This window comes from Carassius carassius, chromosome 46 (assembly GCF_963082965.1).
Source record: "Carassius carassius chromosome 46, fCarCar2.1, whole genome shotgun sequence".
Classification (NCBI taxonomy): Eukaryota; Metazoa; Chordata; class Actinopteri; order Cypriniformes; family Cyprinidae; genus Carassius; species Carassius carassius.
Window position 1 is genome coordinate 1,145,054 of NC_081800.1, and position 18,965 is coordinate 1,164,018.

Below are 18,965 nucleotides of genomic sequence, written 5' to 3' on the forward strand. Positions count from 1 at the left end.
ACCTAGATATCACACTATAGAGACTGTGTCTGTTCCCCGAACTAGAAAATAAAAAAAACGTCCAAACCAAGTTAAGATTAACAATTTAATTGAGGTTCAACAAATAAAAAACAGAAGCAATATGGATTAACAAATGATAAAGCTTGGCTTATTGAATATCAGATCCCTTTCTACGAAAACACTTTTTGTAAATAATATGATCACTGATCATAATATAAATGTACTCTGTTTGACAGAAACCTGGCTAAAACCTGATGATTACATTATTTTAAATGAGTCCACCCCCCAAGATTACTGTTATAAACATGAGCCACGTCTAAAAGGCAAAGGTGGAGGTGTTGCTTCAATTTATAACAACGTTTTCAGGATTTCTCAGAGGGCAGGCTACAAGTATAACTCATTTGAAGTAATGGTGCTTCATATAACATTATCCAGAGAAACAAATGTTAATGATAAATCCTCTGTTATGTTTGTACTGGCTACTGTATACAGGCCACCAGGGCACCATACAGACTTTATTAAAGAGTTTGGTGATTTTACATCAGAGTTAGTTCTGGCTGCAGATAAAGTTTTAATAGTTGGTGATTTTAATATCCATGTTGATAATGAAAACGATGCATTGGGATCAGCATTTATAGACATTCTGAACTCTATTGGTGTTAGACAACACGTTTCAGGACCTACTCATTGTCGAAATCATACTCTAGATTTAATACTGTCACATGGAATTGATGTTGATGGTGTTGAAATTATTCAGCCAAGTGATGATATCTCAGATCATTATTTAGTTCTGTGCAAACTTCATATAGCCAAAATTGTAAATTCTACTTCTTGTTACAAGTATGGAAGAACCATCACTTCTAACACAAAAGACTGCTTTTTAAGTTATCTTCCTGATGTATCCAAATTCCTTAGCATATCCAAAACCTCAGAACAACTTGATGATGTAACAGAAACTATGGACTCTCTCTTTTCTAGCACTTTAAATAAAGTTGCTCCTTTATGCTTAAGGAAGGTTAAGGAAAACAGTTTGACACCATGGTATAATGAGCATACTCGCACCCTAAAGAGAGCAGCCCGAAAAATGGAGCGCAGCTGGAGGAAAACAAAACTAGAGGTATTTCGTATTGCTTGGCGGGAAAGTAACATATCCTACAGAAAAGCATTAAAAACTGCTAGATCCGATTACTTTTCTTCTCTTTTAGAAGAAAACAAACATAACCCCAGGTATTTATTCAATACAGTGGCTAAATTAACGAAAAATAAAGCCTCAACAAGTGTTGACATTTCCCAACACCACAGCAGTAATGACTTTATGAACTACCTTACTTCTTAAATCGATACTATTAGAGATAAAATTGCAACCATTCAGCCGTCAGCTACAGTATCACATCAGACAGTGCACTATAGACCCCCTGAGGAACAGTTCCACTCATTCTCTACTATAGGAGAGGAAGAATTGTATAAACTTGTTAAATCATCTAAACCAACATGTATGTTAGACCCTATACCATCTAAGCTCCTAAAAGAGGTGCTTCCAGAAGTCATATATCCTCTTCTGACTATTATTAATTCCTCATTGTCATTAGGATATGTCCCCAAAACCTTCAAACTGGCTGTTATTAAGCCTCTCATCAAAAAAACCACAACTTGACCCCAAAGAACTAGTTAATTATAGACCAATCTCGAATCTCCCTTTTCTGTCCAAGATACTAGAAAAGGTGGTATCCACACAATTATATTCCTTCTTAGAGAAAAATGGTATATGTGAGGATTTCCAGTCAGGATTTAGACCGTATCATAGTACTGAGACTGCTCTCCTTAGAGTTACAAATGATCTGCTCTTATCATCTGATCGTGGCTGTATCTCTCTATTAGTTTTATTGGATCTTAGTGCTGCGTTTGACACAATTGACCACAACATTCTTTTGCATAGACTTGAATACTTTGTTGGCATTAATGGAAGTGCATTAGCATGGTTTAAATCGTACTTATATGACCGCCATCAGTTCGTAGCAGTGAATGAAGATGTATCCCATCGATCACAAGTGCAGTATGGAGTACCTCAAGGCTCAGTACTAGGGCCGCTACTCTTCACGCTTTATATGTTACCCTTGGGAGATATCATCAGGAAACATGGTGTTAGCTTTCACTGTTATGCTGATGATACTCAGCTCTATATTTCTTCGCGGCCAGGCGAAACACACCAATTTGAAAAACTAATGGATTGCATAGTCGATATAAAAAACTGGATGACGAGTAATTTCTTACTGCTAAATTCTGAAAAAACAGAGGTGTTAATTATAGGACCTAAAAACTCTGCTTGTAATAACCTAGAACACTGTCTAAGACTTGATGGTTGCTTTGTCAATTCTTTGTCATCAGTTAGGAACCTAGGTGTGCTATTTGATCGCAATCTTTCCTTAGAAAGCCACGTTTCTAGCATTTGTAAAACTGCATTTTTCCATCTCAAAAATAACGGCATATGCTCTCAATGTCAAATGCAGAAATGTTAATCCATGCATTTATGACCTCAAGGTTAGATTATTGTAATGCTTTATTGGGTGGTTGTTCTGCACGCTTAGTAAACAAACGACAGCTAGTCCAAAATGCAGCAGCAAGAGTTCTTACTAGAACCAGGAAGTATGACCATATTAGCCCGGTCCTGTCAACACTGCACTGGCTCCCTATCAAGCATCGCATAGATTTTAAAATATTGCTTATTACTTATAAAGCCCTGAATGGTTTAGCACCTCAGTATTTGAATGAGCTCCTTTTACATTATAATCCTCTACGTCCGCTACGTTCTCAAAACTCAGGCAATTTGATAATACCTAGAATATCAAAATCAACTGCAGGCGGCAGATCCTTTTCCTATTTGGCGCCCAAACTCTGGAATAACCTACCTAACATTGTTCGGGAGGCAGACACACTCTTGCAGTTTAAATCTAGATTAAAGACCCATCTCTTTAACCTGGCATACACATAACATACTAATATGCTTTTATTATCCAAATCCGTTAAAGGATTTTTAGGCTGCATTAATTAGGTAAACCGGAACCGGAAACACTTCCCATAACAACCTATGTACTTGCTACATCATTAGAAAAATGGCATCTACGCTAATATTTGTCTGTTTCTCTCTTGTTCCGAGGTCACCGTGGCCACCAGATCCAGTCTGTATCCAGATCAGAGGGTCACTGCAGTCACCCGGATCCAGTACGTATCCAGACCAGATGGTGGATCAGCACCTAGAAAGGACCTCTACATCCCTGAAAGACAGCGGAGACCAGGACAACTAGAGCCCCAGATACAGATCCCCTGTAAAGACCTTGTCTCAGAGGAGCACCAGGACAAGACCACAGGAAACAGATGATTCTTCTGCACAATCTGACTTTGCTGCAGTCTGGAATTGAACTACTGGTTTCGTCTGGTCAGAGGAGAACTGGCCCCCCAACTGAGCCTGGTTTCTCCCAAGGTTTTTTTCTCCATTCTGTCACCGATGGAGTTTCGGTTCCTTGCCGCTGTCGCCTCTGGCTTGCTTAGTTGGGGACACTTCATCTACAGCGATATCGTTGACTTGATTGCAAATAAATGCACAGACACTATTTAACTGAACAGAGATGACATAACTGAATCCAATGATGAACTGCCTTTAACTATCATTTTTCCATTATTGACACTGTTGTCCTAATGAATGTTGTTCAGTTGCTTTGACGCAATGTATTTTGTTTAAAGCGCTATATAAATAAAGGTGACATTGACATTGACATTATAATCCTCTACGTCCGCTACGTTCTCAAAACTCAGGCAATTTGATAATACCTAGAATATCAAAATCAACTGCGGGCGGCAGATCCTTTTCCTATTTGGTGCCTAAACTCTGGAATAACCTACCTAACATTGTTCGGGAGGCAGACACACTCATGCAGTTTAAATCTAGATTAAAGACCCATCTCTTTAACCTGGCATACACATAACATACTAATATGCTTTTAATATCCAAATCCTTTAAAGGATTTTTAGGCTGCATTAATTAGGTAAACCGGAACCGGAAACACTTCCCATAACACCCTATGTACTTGCTACACCATTAGAAGAATGGCATCTACGCTAATATTTGTCTGTTTCTCTCTTGTTCCGAGGTCAACATGGCCCCCAGATCCAGTCTGTGTCCAGATCAGAGCCCCAGATACAGATCCCCTGTAAAGACCTTGTCTCAGAGGACCACCAGGACAAGACCACAAGAAACAGATGATTCTTCTGCACAATCTGACTTTGCTGCAGCCTGGAATTGAACTGCTGGTTTCGTCTGGTCAGAGGAGAACTGGTCCCCCAACTGAGCCTGGTTTCTCCCAAGGTTTTTTTCTCCATTCTGTCACCGATGGAGTTTCGGTTCCTTGCCGCTGTCGCCTCTGGCTTGCTTAGTTGGGGTCACTTCATCTACAGCGATATTGTTGACTTGATTGCAAATAAATGCACAGACACTATTTAACTGAACAGAGATGACATAACTGAATTCAATGATGAAATGCCTTTAACTATCATTTTGCATTATTGACACACTGTTTTCCTAATGAATGTTGTTCAGTTGCTTTGACGCAATGTATTTTGTTTAAAGCGCTATATAAATAAAGGTGACTTGACTTGACCTGCTTTCTCCATGAAGACGCAGAAATTTCAGCAAAGGATAAATGGATTTGCAGCACTGAAAATTGCTTGAAATAGCTCTGCTACTAAATTTATTTCAAAATGGCAATACATATATAGCTATGGTCAGCTGTTCCTTCATCTTGGCTGAGCTTTCAACGTTGTTACGGGAAAGGATGAAGCTGATTGGTTAGTTCTTGTCACTTGACCTGCGGTGCGCTTGCGGCTCTCTGAAAAGTTGAGATGTTTTTAACTCAATGCGGTGCAGAGACGCCTGGAAAAAACGAGCGCGTCCGCGTCGCTTCCATTATGAGAACGCATACTGCTCCTACATTGGAAATAACGAACATGAGCGCACAAAAGACGCGATATGTGAAAGACCCCTAATGGAGATTCAATCACAAAAGTTTAACAGTGGGTCATAAACAGGACTATCTGGATTATTATTATTTTTTTACTTAATGTTTGAAACAGCAGGTTATCAACTTCTATTTGTATGAAGTGCCACTATGCATATCCCACAACATCAGGCTAAATGAAAAAAGAAAAGAAAAAACGATTCAGAATAGGCACAAACAATAACGTGACAACTTAAACAGCAGCAGGAGTAAGGCATATAGCCTAGCCTAATTCATTTCTTAATATGGTTGGCAAGAAACACCAGTCTATCAACTTGAGAGTTCTCTGGTACTGCGTCTTAGCTAAGACGCTACGGGAACCCCATGTAAAGCGCCGTGCGCACAGGGATCACACACCAATAAACCTGGAAGCAACGCCCAGGATTTACAGTGCACAGTCACCCGAGGGACTCACAGAGAGTCCAGGACAGGAGGGGGGGGGACCCACCGTCCCATATCTAGCAGCGCCCGTAGACGCGGCAATATGACATCACACAGTCGAGGCAAGGCCTGACCAATGTGGTAATGCGGGTCTTACGCAATACTGCCTGTCACAAGTTAAGCTTGGTGACAGGACATGAATTACATGGACTTGATACACATGCACACATCACTATCTGATTATGCCTGCATTTACCATCTTTTAAGATCAGAATGATGTTGTAATGTGTTTCCCCCATTTGAAATGAATCTGATATACATTTAGTTTTCTGTTTAATTCAATGATTAATTTTCTTTAATAACTTCACAACCAGGTATAATTGCAATCAGAATTACCTTTTATTTCTTGAAAGAATTACCCCCAAAAACTTTGTTTTGGCTGTTGGCCTACTGGTCTCATCCCATGCTGCACCATCAAACAGTCCGTTTGATTCAAACATGTTTTTGTAGCATTAGCATTGGCTAATTGGACTGAACCATTGGTAATTTTGTATGGGGGTGGGGGAATATCTGGTAAGCAATTTTTCCCTTTTCATTTCCTTTTTTTTTTGGTTAAGTGTGTTGGTGGTTAAGTACCCATGGGTTTACACAGCGTTATTTGTAAATATGTTTAGTGTTTTAATATTTTTATTTTTTGGTGTATAATGTGTTGTATGTGTATTCCCTGCTTGTTCATTTGGAACAGGCTGAGGGTGGAGTTAGCCCTTATAAATAGGGAACTGTAGAGACTATCAGGAGTCTTGGTCTGTTTAAGGCTGGAGGTGTGATACTGTTGCGAATTGGACCGAATTATTGGTGTAGCCTTTTTGCACATTGTTGCAGTTTTTGTTTTGTCTTGTTTGTATCTTTCAATATAAATATATATTTTTTTTCTCTCATTATAATAAACCACCGTTTGGAGATCCACTGAACCTCTGCCCGCTTGTTCAAATTATTCTCCCTGACTACTGGGCCATCACTTACAGTTGGTGTCAGAAGTGGGATAGCCCTGGTCATAAACAAGCTGGATTATTTTTGCTCATTGAGATGCCACCAAAGCTGAGGGGTCAGCCTGAGGAGGGCAATGAGCAAGATATGGGACAAGGTGCAAGTGGAAGTTCGTCTGCTGCTGAAGTTACTTCATCTGGAGGAGAAGCAGCCATCACCAGTCTTTCCAAGATGTTCCAGAGCTTTATGGAATATCAGCGAGATCGTGATGACAGGCAAGAGAGAGAAACGGCCCGTCGGGAACAACAATACAAGGTCCTCCAGCATCAGGTCAGCCAGATACAGCTTGACTTTGAACACACCAGGGCTGGTGTGTCTACTTCGGGTAAATCAGCTCGAGTAATGGACCAAGAGCTACGTATGACAAGGCTGGAAGACAACGACGACATTGAGCATTACCTCACAAGCTTTGAACGACTCGCAGAAGTCGTAAAATGGCCAAAGGAGGACTGGGCTATACGCCTTATCCCGCTGTTGACTGGTAAAGCACGGAGTGCTTTTGTCTCTATGGATCCAATATTGACGCAGGATTATAATGCGGTCAAACAGGCAATCTTGTCAAAATATGAAATCAACTCTGAAACCTATAGACTGAGATTCCGAGGGTGTGAGACTCCAGTAGAGGAAACTCCCAGAGAACTTTATGTACGCCTCAAGGATCTGTTCTGCAAATGGGTAGAGTTTGACAGCTGCGACAAGGAGGACATTATGGAGACTTTGGTGTTAGAGCAATACTTGCGAGTGCTCTACCCGGAAATAAGGACTTGGGTCAAAGAAAGGAATCCCTTCACTGCTAAAGAAGCTGCTACACATGTGGAGGCCTACATTGCAGCACGGAAAGGCCCTGGCAACTATCGATATGCAGGCATGATACATCCTGGCAGGGGTAAGTCTGAAGGAACTGGGGCTGGTTTAAACTCGTATACCACTAGTCCAGCCAAGATCCTGAAGCCCATCCACAATAAGACTTATACTGCTAAGGCCCCACAAGTAGGACAACATTCTGACAGGACCGATGTTGAGTGTTTTAATTGTGGAGAACGTGGTCATACTAGCCCTTTTTGCCCCTTGAAAAAGCCCAAAACCACCAGTCTTTGTTGGGTGCCCCGTCCTAATCATTCCCCCACCCATGCCCACAACCCAGAGCCCACTGTAACCGTCTTGCTTAATGGTAAACCACTCACTGCTCTAATAGACACAGGTTGCTCCCGTACGCTGGTACAGTCTCGGTACATCCCTAGAGATATGTGGAATGAGGAGGAAACCGTCTCCATTGTCTGTGTACATGGAAATAGAACAGAGTTACCCACAGCAGACGTATATATTGAAATACACAACCAGCCTTATCTGATGGGTGTGGGGGTAGCCACCAATCTCCCCTTCCCCATTTTGTTGGGTACTGATGTCCCTATTTTGTTAGATCTAGTGCAGAGCAGCACTTGGTGTGGGGTAGTTTACAAGGGCCCAAACCCAGCATAAAAGGCAGGAGACAGAGATTAATGCTTTGAATGAGATGCCTTTTTCAACTGCTGACATAGAGGCAGAGCTTAAGCCCACTGATGAAGAGAGGTTAGCGAGGCGTAGGGAGGAGGTGAAGGGACTTATTGACAACGCTGACCATGTTGATCTAGATTTAGGGGAACCTGAACTAACAGAGTCTGATGTAACTATACCCAACAACTTAGCTAAGTTACAAAAGGAAGACACCTCTCTGGTTGAGTTCTTTAAGCAAGCTGGAAAGGGTTGTCTCTTGCATGGCCTGGGAGAAACGTATGTTCTTAAGGCGGGCCTTCTCTATAGGAAGAGTAGGGAGGAAGGAACTCAGTTGGTTGTACCTAAAGCATACAGGAAGGAGGTGCTTGAGCTCGGACACACGATTCCCTGGTCTGGTCATTTAGGTTTCATGAAGACCCTTATGAGAGTTTCTAAGAGGTTTTACTGGCCTAAGATGTATACTGAAGTGAAAGAGTACTGTAAGTTTTGCCCCGAGTGTCAGCTCACAACTAGTTATAAACCTCCCTATGCACCGCTGCACCCATTACCTGTCATTGATATGCCTTTTGAGCGTATTGGAGTAGATGTGATAGGTCCACTAGAAAGGAGCCAGTCAGGGAACAGGTTCATTCTTGTTATCTGTGACTATGCCACTAGGTATCCCGAGGCTTATCCTCTCAGAGAAGTCACTGCTAAGCAGGTAGCAACTGCACTTCTCAGATTCTTCACTCAAGTAGGCATACCTAAGGAGGTCCTAACAGATCAAGGACCAAATTTCACGAGTCGCACCCTGCACCAGGTTTATCAACTCTTAGGAATTAAGAGAGTAAGGACTACCCCTTATCATCCTCAGACAGATGGCTTGGTTGAAAGGTTCAACAAAACTCAAAAAAATATGCTGAAAAAGTTTGTTTCAGAGACTGGGAAAGATTGGGGCAAGTGGTTGCCATACCTGTTGTTTGCGTATCGGGAGGTACCCCAAGCATCAACAGGATTTTCTCCCTTTGAACTCCTCTATGCTCACCCAGTCAGAGGTCCTCTTGATGTTTTAAGAGAATCCTGGGAAGCATCAGCAAAGCCAGGTCAAATAAACATTATTTCTTATGTCCTAAAGATGAGAGAACAGTTGGAGAAAACTACAGCTATGGCTCGAAAAAACCTTCTTCAGAACCAAGCACGTCAAAAGGAATGGTATGATCAAACAGCCAGAACCCGCAGCTTTGAAGAAGGAGATGAGGTATTGTTACTTCTGCCTAATTCAGAAAACAAGCTACTGGCCAAGTGGCAGGGCCCTTACCGGGTCCAACGGAAGGTAGGCCCAGTCACATGTGAAGTTTACATTCCATCGAGAAGCAAGCCTTTGTTGACATTTCATGTTAATCTACTAAAAAGATGGCATGTGCAACCTCCATCCTCTGTTTCTCCAACTAGCACCAGTGAATCAAGCCCAGAGAAATCCTTGTTCATTCGAGCAGTGGAGGACGAAGAGGAGGTAGAGGAACAATACTTCCCTCTTCCTCGCCAATCTGCTCAACTAGATTTGTGCCACCTATCCGAACATGGAAAAAAGCAATTACTGGACCTGATACCACCGGGTCTATTCAAAGAGACACCTGGTCTGACCAAAATGGTATCACACCACATTACCCTGCACAATGCTAAACCCATTCGCCAACCTGTTTACAGAATACCAGAACGACTCTTGCCTGCCTTTAAAGAGGAGTTAGAATCCATGCAGAATCTGGGGGTCATAGAGCCATCTGCCAGTAAGTGGAGTAGTCCAGTCATCTTGGTGCCCAAGAAGGATGGCAGCCTTCGTTTCTGCTTGGACTTTCGGAAGGTAAACAGCGTCAGTAAATTTGACTCCTATCCCATGCCCAGGGACATGGAAGTGACAGTCTTCCGAACACCATTTGGGCACTTCCATTTCCGGGTATTACCTTTTGGCATCCATGGGGCACCATCCACCTTTCAACGAATGATGGATCAGCTCCTACAAGGTACAGAGGGATATGGAGCGGCTTATCTAGATGACATTGTCGTCTATAGCAAGTAATGGGAAGAACATCTGCTTCATCTGAAAGATGTTCTAGGGAGGATTAAAAGTGCAGGACTCACCCTTTGCCTTGACAAGTGTTTTTTGGCCAAGCAAGAAACACAATATCTGGGATTCGTTCTGGGTCATGGAATGATTCGGCCTCAAGTCAGCAAAATTGAGGCTATTAAGTCTGCTGGAAGACCACAGATGAAGAAACAAGTGCGGTCCTTCCTTGGACTCAGTGGATGGTATAGACGGTTTATACCAAACTTTTCTGCACAAGCTGCTGCACTGACCAGTCTCACCAAAAAGGACAAACCAAACAAGGTGGTGTGGACTGATGAATGTGAACTTGCTTTTCAGGGCTTAAAAGACACTCTATGCAAGGAGCCAATACTGCAGAGTCCTGATTTTGAACAGGAGTTTACTGTGCAAACCGATGCTTCGGAGCACGGCATTGGAGCCGTTTTGTTACAGGGGCAGTCAGGACAATTAAGACCGGTGGCTTACATTAGTAGGAAGCTCCTTCCCCGTGAGTCTAGGTACTCTACGGTGGAGAAGGAGTGTTTGGCTATTATATGGGCCCTGGACTCCCTACGTTATTATTTGCTGGGCCGGAAATTTAGACTGGAAACTGATCATCGGGCCCTGTCCTGGTTGGGGCAAATGAGAGACACTAATTCTAGGATTACAAGGTGGTTTTTAGCTATTCAACCATTTGATTTTGAAGTCCTTTATAGATCAGGCACCCAAAACTGTACTGCAGACTATCTTTCACGGACACCTCACAAGGTGTCTGGAGAAGGGGGGGGAAATGTCACAAGTTAAGCTTGGTGACAGGACATGAATTACATGGACTTGATACACATGCACACATCACTATCTGATTATGCCGGCATTTACCATCTTTTAAGATCAGAATGATGTTGTAATGTGTTTCCCCCATTTGAAATGAATCTGATATACATTTTGTTTTCTGTTTAATTCAATGAGTAATTTTCTTTAATAACTTCACAACCAGGTATAATTGCAATCAGAATTACCTTTTATTTCTTGAAAGAATTACCCCCAAAAACTTTGTTTTGGCTGTTGGCCTACTGGTCTCATCCCATGCTGCACCATCAAACAGTCCGTTTGATTCAAACATGTTTTTGTAGCATTAGCATTGGCTAATTGGACTGAACCATTGGTAATTTTGTATGGGGGTGGGGGAATATCTGGTAAGCAATTTTTCCCTTTTCATTTCCTTTTTTTTTTTGGTTTAGTGTGTTGGTGGTTAAGTACCCATGGGTTTACACAGTGTTATTTGTGAATATGTTTAGTGTTTTATTATTTTTATTTTTTGGTGTATAATGTGTTGTATGTGTATTCCCTGCTTGTTCATTTGGAACAGGCTGAGGGTGGAGTTAGCCCTTATAAATAGGGAACTGTAGAGACTATCAGGAGTCTTGGTCTGTTTAAGGCTGGAGGTGTGATACTGTTGCGAATTGGACCGAATTATTGGTGTAGCCTTTTTGCACATTGTTGAAGTTTTTGTTTTGTCTTGTTTGTATCTTTCAATGTAAATATTTTTTTTTTCTCTCATTATAATAAACCACCGTTTGGAGATCCACTGAACCTCTGCCCGCTTGTTCAAATTATTCTCCCTGACCACTGGGCCATCACTTACATTGCCCATATAACAGTCGGCAGCGCATAACGCTCGCGATCTCAGAGTTCCAATCAGGGCCCTGATTTGACTATACCGACAGCAGCCTTGCTTGCAAGGCGGGAACCTCCAGGTTATAGAACCTGATAAATGTAGACGGCGAGGCCCAACCTGCCGCCATACATATATCCTGCAAGGAGATCCCAGTAGACCACGCCCACGATGAGGCGACGTCTCTTGTGGAATGTGCTCTGACGCCCAGTGGGCACTGAAGGCCCCTGGAAGCGTAAGCTAACGTTATGGCATCAACTATCCATCTGGATAGGCTCTGTCTCGAAACAGCCATTCCTTTGGAACGTCCACTGAACGAGACAAACAGCTGCTCAGTCCGTCTAAAGACAGCGGAGCGAGACACATAAGCTCTTAAAGCCCTAACAGGGCAAAGAAGACTCGAGTCTCCATCCTCTCCTGACACCGACAGGGCAGACAGGGCAATAACCTGAGCCCGAAACGGCGTGTTGAGGGATTTCGGCACATAACCGTGCCTAGGTTTGAGTATGACCCTTGAGTCATTAGGCCAAAACTCCAAGCACGACGGGCTCACCGAGAGCGCGTGCAGGTCACCCACACGCTTCACTGAAGCGAGAGCCAACAAGAACACTGTCTTGAACGACAGATGCTTGAGGCAAATCGTTAGGATAGGCTCGAAAGGGGAACCTTTCATGTCCTCCAAAACCGTCACGAGGTCCCATACAGGGACTGACGGAGGTCTGGGAGGATTCAGCCTCCTAGCTCCTCTAAGGAAGCGGATAACCAAATCGTTCCTTCCTATTGACTGATCGAGCGCTGTCTCAGAAAACGCTGCGATAGCCGCCACGTTAACTTTGAGCGTGGAGGGGGCTCTGCCCTTATCCAACAGCTCCTGTAGGAAGGAGAGAACCTCCGTCACCTCACAACTAAGGGGTGAACATCCCCGAGCTGTGCACCAGCTGGAGAACACCGACCACTTCGAGGCATACAGCCGTCGTGTCGACGGAGCTCTAGCCTGAGTGATGGTATTTAGCACTCCCACTGAGAGATCAGCGGGTAACCGTTGAGCGCCCACACATGGAGGGACCACAACTCCGGCCACAACTAAGACGTGGTGGCCTTTGATTCGGGGACAAAAACGTGTCAGCGCGTTCTCCACTGCCAGCATTTCCAGACAGTTGATATGTTGGAGCTTTTCCCGTTCTGACCACAGGCCAAAGGACGGTCTGCCCTTGAGCAGCACTCCCCATCACGAAGTGGAGGCATCCGTTGACACCATCTTCACTTTCGAGGAAGTCCCCAGGCTTACACCTGATTGGTACCAGTCGTTCGCTGTCCAGGGTTTCAGGGCCGTAACGCAGCTCTGATTGACCCTGACACGCAGCCGACCAGATATCCACGCCCCGTGCGGTACTCGCGCTCTCAGCCAGAACTGCAGGGGGCGCATGCGGACCAACCAAAGAACTGGAGATGCTGAGGCCATGAGACCCAGCATCTTCTGAAATCCTCTGAGCGAGACGGTCGCGCCGCAGCGGAGAGAACTCGCTGCGCGCTGAATGCCCAACGCGCGCTGTGGTGACAGCCGCACAGTCATGGAACGTGAGTCCAGAGCTATACCCAAGAACAGTATCGTCTGACTGGGGTTCAGCGAACTCTTCGTCCAGTTGACACTGAGACCGAGCTTCTCGAGGTGATCGAGTAAAATGGCCCCGTGTTCCACGAGCTCTGATCGTGATTGAGCCAGAATCAGCCAGTCGTCCAAATAGTTTAGCACTCGCATGCCTCTGAGTCTGAGAGGAGCGAGCGCTGCGTCCATGCACCTCGTAAACGTACGAGGAGCCACGGATAAGCCGAACGGCAGGACTGTAAACTGGTATGTCTGGCCCTCGAAGGCGAATATCAAGTATCGCCTGTGACGTGACGCTATCTGTATTTGAAAATACGCGTCATTCAGATCTATTGACATGAACCAGTCTCCTCTGCGAACATGCGCGAGGAGTTTCCTGGTCGTAAGCATTCTGAAACTGTTTCACCAATGCCTTGTTCAGCTGTCTTAGATCCAGTATGGGCCTGAGACCCCTGTCTTTCTTGGGCACTAGAAAGTATCTGCTGTACAGCCCCCCTTTGCTTTGAGCTTGAGATACAGGCTCCACAGCCCCTTTGCTCAACAGTTTTGATATTTCGGCCCGAAGTAGGTGTGCTACTTCTGTTTTGACCGTAGTGTAGCCGTAGCATGTAGCCTCTCTTTATAATGTCTAGCACCCAATCCGAAACCCCTGGAAGTGCTGACCAAGCATCTGCATGAATGGCTAAGGGCTGGATGCGAAGCGCGCTCTGTTGACTGGGCGACGGCAGCGCTTCGATGTGCTGTAACATGGGCGTTATGCCTGTGACATTTGAGGCGGGGAGCGCGCTGATCACAGCGGGCAGATCGCTCTTCCTCGACCCCGCCACGGTGCTTAACCGATTGAGGGAGGGCTGAGCGGGTCCCGTGGGACTCGTGATGTCTGCGAGTAACTGTGGGCTGTAAGCGTGCACATTTACTGCTTTCGACTCGCTGTCTGCCTGGGCAGAGCGTACGTGCACGGGTTTCGTTTTTACAGAAACAGCGCGCCGTGTGTGACATAGTGTTTGTGGGCACTGAAGAGTGGACACGTTTACTATGTAGCGCGCGCGACCGACCTGAGTCGATCTTATGGGCGCGAGCCCTGTGTGCAGGGCTGTGCTTATATGTGGAGATGGGCACTGAGGAGTGGGCATCGTCACTACATTTATAGCACCATCGGCCGTGGCCGAAACACCAGAAATAACACTCTTTTCGGGAAATATCTGGGTAGCCGTGATAACGGCTTTTGTGTGCAGGCAAGCGGGCAACTGTGCAGGCTTGCGCGTTGCAGAAAACGCTGAGACAGTCACAATTCCTGGAACTGCAACAGCGGTGCGCTTGGGTGGGAGCTCGGCCACAGCGGAACTCGTACACCGGCGCTTTCCTAGAAGTGCTAGGATGACTTCGGGCTTCCGGCTTCCTTGTAATCCTCTGCCGTGACTACCGCGGCGCGGGGCGACGGCTGGTAGAGCGAGAACGGGGTCCCGAGCTGCGTTGCTGATGCTGTCGCGATGAAGCAGGAACGCCGGCACCGGAACGAGCGCAGCAGGAACGGCAGTGGAAGGCGGCGAAGGCCAGCGGCTTCAGAAGTGGCTCGTCCCGCTGAGATGCTTATCAGACGGCGCTTGCTTCCTTCGTGATCCAACGATGCGTGAGCTTCGCTGAAGAGATGAAAAATCAGGTGAGTCAGCCTTTTCGAGCTCCTTTTATAGGGTTAGGCCACACCCGTTTCGGCGGGAAGTGGCATGAAGGGCGGGAAGCGCCCTTATTGGTCTGATGTTGCATCAGCCTGCGCTCGATAGGCTTCTGCAGTTGCCGCAGAGCAGCCAATGAGCGAGCAAGCCGTCTCGCCTATGGCTGTGTGCTGCTGCAAATGCGCTTTACAACAATTCAAAATTAAGGATAATTTTTTGCTTCAGTATTTCGTGAAAAGAGACTTTTCCCGTAGCGTCTTAGCTAAGACGCAGTACGAGAGAACTCTCGTAAGAGAACCGGGTTAGCTGATAAAGGTGCTAGGAAAGAGAAGGTCTGTAGACCAAAGTAGCGTCGAAATTGCTTCCAAATTTTAATAATGGATTTAATTAAAATAATGTTGCAAAAAAGGGAGGGAGAAAAGCTATGAGGAGCATGAATGAGAGCAGTCAACGAAGCAGGTTTAACAGAAACCATCTCCATACTCAACCATGTAGGAGGAACTGGTGCCCCCTCCAGAGAAATCCAAAGCTGAATTACTCTAAGGATGGAAGCCCAGTAATAAAACCTCAAGTTGGGAAGGGCCAAGCCCCCAAGGGGTCTTAGGTCTCTGCAACAGCTCCTTTCGCAAACGAGGGACCTTCCTGTTCCATATAAACTCAGTGATTAACTTGTCTAATTTGTGAAAAAAAGACTGACGAAGAAAGATAGGTATGCACTGGAAGAGATATGACAGTTTGGGGAGGATATTCATCTTAACCGAATTGAGCCTGGCCACAAGGGAAAGAGACAACAATGACCACCGTTGAAAGTCCATCCGTATCTGATCTAACAAAGGGGCAAAATTATAATCAAACAAATCCTTAAATCGGTCTCTAATCTGGATACCAAGGTATTTAGAGCCAAATGGGACAATTTTGAATGGGAAACCCTGAGTCACATTTTGGGCATCTTGATTTAAAGGAAACAGCTCACTCTTGTCCAAATTTAGTTTATAGCCTGAAATCTGACCAAATGACCTAAGGATGTCAAGAGCAGCTGGAACTGAGACAGAAAGATTGGACACATATAATAAGTCATCGGCATAGAAGGAGACCTTCTGTTCAAGACCATATCTTGTTATTCCAGTGATGCGTGGCTCTGACAGAAGTGCAATAGCCAGAGGTTAAATAGCAACAGCAAATAAAAGAGGACTCAGAGGACAGCCCTGACGAGTGGAGCAGTGCAAAGGGAAATAATCTTAATGGGTGTCATTAGTTCTGACAGAAGCCACAGGGGATGAATAGAGCAGCTTAATCCAAGAAATGAACTCCTGGCCAAAACCAAATTTCTCCAAAGCGTAAAAAAGGTAGTTCCACTCCACTCTGTCAGAAGCCTTCTCCGCGTCTAATGAGATTACGGCTTCCGGCCCCATTGAAGTGGAAGGATTATAAACAACATTGAGAAGTCGTCTGAGATTAAAGAACCCATGTCTGTTCTGGACAAAACCTGTCTGATCAGGAGAGATTATCAAAGGCAAAACTGATTCCAGTCGCAGAGCAAATAATTTAGACAGAAGTTTTACATCTACAGATAAAAGACTAATTGGACGGTAACTTGAGCAGGAAAGAGGGTCCTTATTCTTTTTTAAGAGTAATGATATGGAGGCCTGATTAAGAGTGTGAGGTAATTTAGAAAGAGTAAAAGATTCATTGAAAATTTCTAATAAGACTGGTACTAATTTGTCAAAAATGGTCTTGTAAAACTCGGTCGGAAAACCATCCCGGACCTGGACATTTTCCAGACTGCATAGAAAATGTTGCCCTTTTAAGTTCATCTATGGTGACTGGACCCTCTAACTGCTCAGCAATATCAGCATCTACCATAACCAACTCCAGTGAGTCAAAAAAACTCTTCAGGACTGACAGATCAGACCCAACCTCAGAATTATATAAAGAGGAGTAAAACAGTTTAAACTGATCATTAATTTTTTAGGATCGGTTGTTACACCAGAAGGAGTATGAATTTGTGGAATTTGCTGAGAGGAGGAAACCTGTCGAAGCTGATGGGCCAAAAGTTTGGTCGCCTTATCCCCAGATTCATAATAACAATATTTATCCTTAAATAAGAGCTCCTCAATCTCTTTAGTAGAAAGAACATCAAACTCAGCCTGAAGAGAGAGACGATCCTTATATATGTTAGGGGATGGGGAGGATGCATAGATATTATCAAGCTGGGAAATTCGCAACCTCAAATCCTTTAAAAAAAATTCTGTTGTTTGTTCTCATAGCTGCTGTATGAAATAATTTCACATCTTATGTATGTAAGAGCAAGACTGAACAGAATGGAGAAAACTGTTGTCCAGGTGAAAAAAAAAATCAATACGAGAAAAAGAGTGAAGTACATGAGAGAAAAAAAGAATACATTTCACCAGACGGATTAAGAAAGCGCCATGGATCAGTGACCGAGAACTCATCCATAAAGGATAAAATGGTCTTAGAAGACCTCGAGGGCACACCTGGTCTAGTAGAAGAACGATCTAATACAGGATCAAGCCAACAGTTGAAGTCACCCCCCATAATAAGTAGAAGTGTGGACATGTCAGGTAATTTGGTGAACAATTGATGGAAAAAATTGTCGTCGTCCCAGTTTGGACCATACACATTGGCCAGAATCACAGAATTACTATATAGCTGTCCTGTTACAATCACAAACCTCCCATTGGGGTCAGCTATTACATTAGAGCACACAAAAGGAACCGATTTGTGAATCAAAATTGCAACACCCCTAGATTTAAAATTAAAACTAGAATGAAATACTTGACTGACCCACCTCCCCTTTAATCTGATATGGCGGGAAGATTTTAAGTGAGTCTCTTGAAGGAAAAAAATATGGGCACCTAATTGTTGAAGATGGTGAAGAACTTTGCTACGTTTAATAGGCTGATTTAAACCATTACAGTTCCTGCTAACAAATTTGAATCCTGTCCCTGAATGTCATGGCATCCTAGACTGCTGCATGCCAGTCAAGTATTAGTACACACTGCAGCATGGAATGTTTGAATGTAACAGTCACAGAAATAAATTAAAACATGTGCGACCTGACTAACCAAAACACACAGCGAGAGAAAAAGAGAGAACTTCCCACACCCACCACCCCACGAGCTGAAGCGTCTTCCCAAACAAGATGCGAGCAAATCCCACAAACTACCAAAAACATTCTAACATGCTCCATTAACAGCACAAACTAGTAGTGCTCATGCGAGTTGTAATGAAGCATAGAATAAATATATAAACAAACACAGTATAAAAAAATGTGAAAAGTTACTCAAGTCTAAGTGACACAAACTTAAAGCAGGGCAGCTTACCAACAGAAAACGGGTTAAATTAACACCCAGTTTACCAAACAGGCTGCCAGCCGCTTTCAAAATGTAGCTCCACAAGAGACACCAGACTTTAAGTTCACCTTGACAAAGTCTATTGCAGTGGCTGGGTCCTCAAAGTTGTGTGTAGCTCCACCGGGAAGAGTGATCTTCAAAATCGCGGGAAACATCAATCCAAACTTCAATCCAAGACACGAATGTAACAAACGTTTAACGTCCGTGAATGCAGCACGTTTCTTCGCAACTGATGAAGTATAGTCAGGAAAGAGAAACAGCAAATGTCCCCTTTCAACTGATCTAATATAGCCTGGAGGTGATCCAAATTGGGTGCACACTCGGGGTCCGCGACCACCTTCGGCGGAGATGCAGGCTCAGTCGAGGGAGAAGACTTATTAGCACACTGAACACACTGAAGGTTACAATTTTAAATTAGGTAGGGCAACTTCACCTGTGAATCCCATAATGGGGGTGCTGGCTAACAGGTTAAAGGCCTTTACAGGTATTTTGAGTTAATTAGCTGATTAGAGTGTGGCACCAGGTGTCTTCAATATAGAACCTTTTCACAGTATTCTAATTTTCTGAGAAAAATGTGTGATTTTGTGATTATTCATGTATACATT

At 44.1% G+C, this 18,965-nt stretch overlaps 1 protein-coding gene across 1 annotated transcript in view; it reads right to left on the reverse strand.

The window, feature by feature from the left end:
- Positions 1-18,965, reverse strand: part of LOC132129673 (structural maintenance of chromosomes protein 1A-like) — a 79,370-nt gene that overhangs the window by 43,162 nt on the left and 17,243 nt on the right. The gene's annotated exons all lie outside the window — the stretch shown is intronic.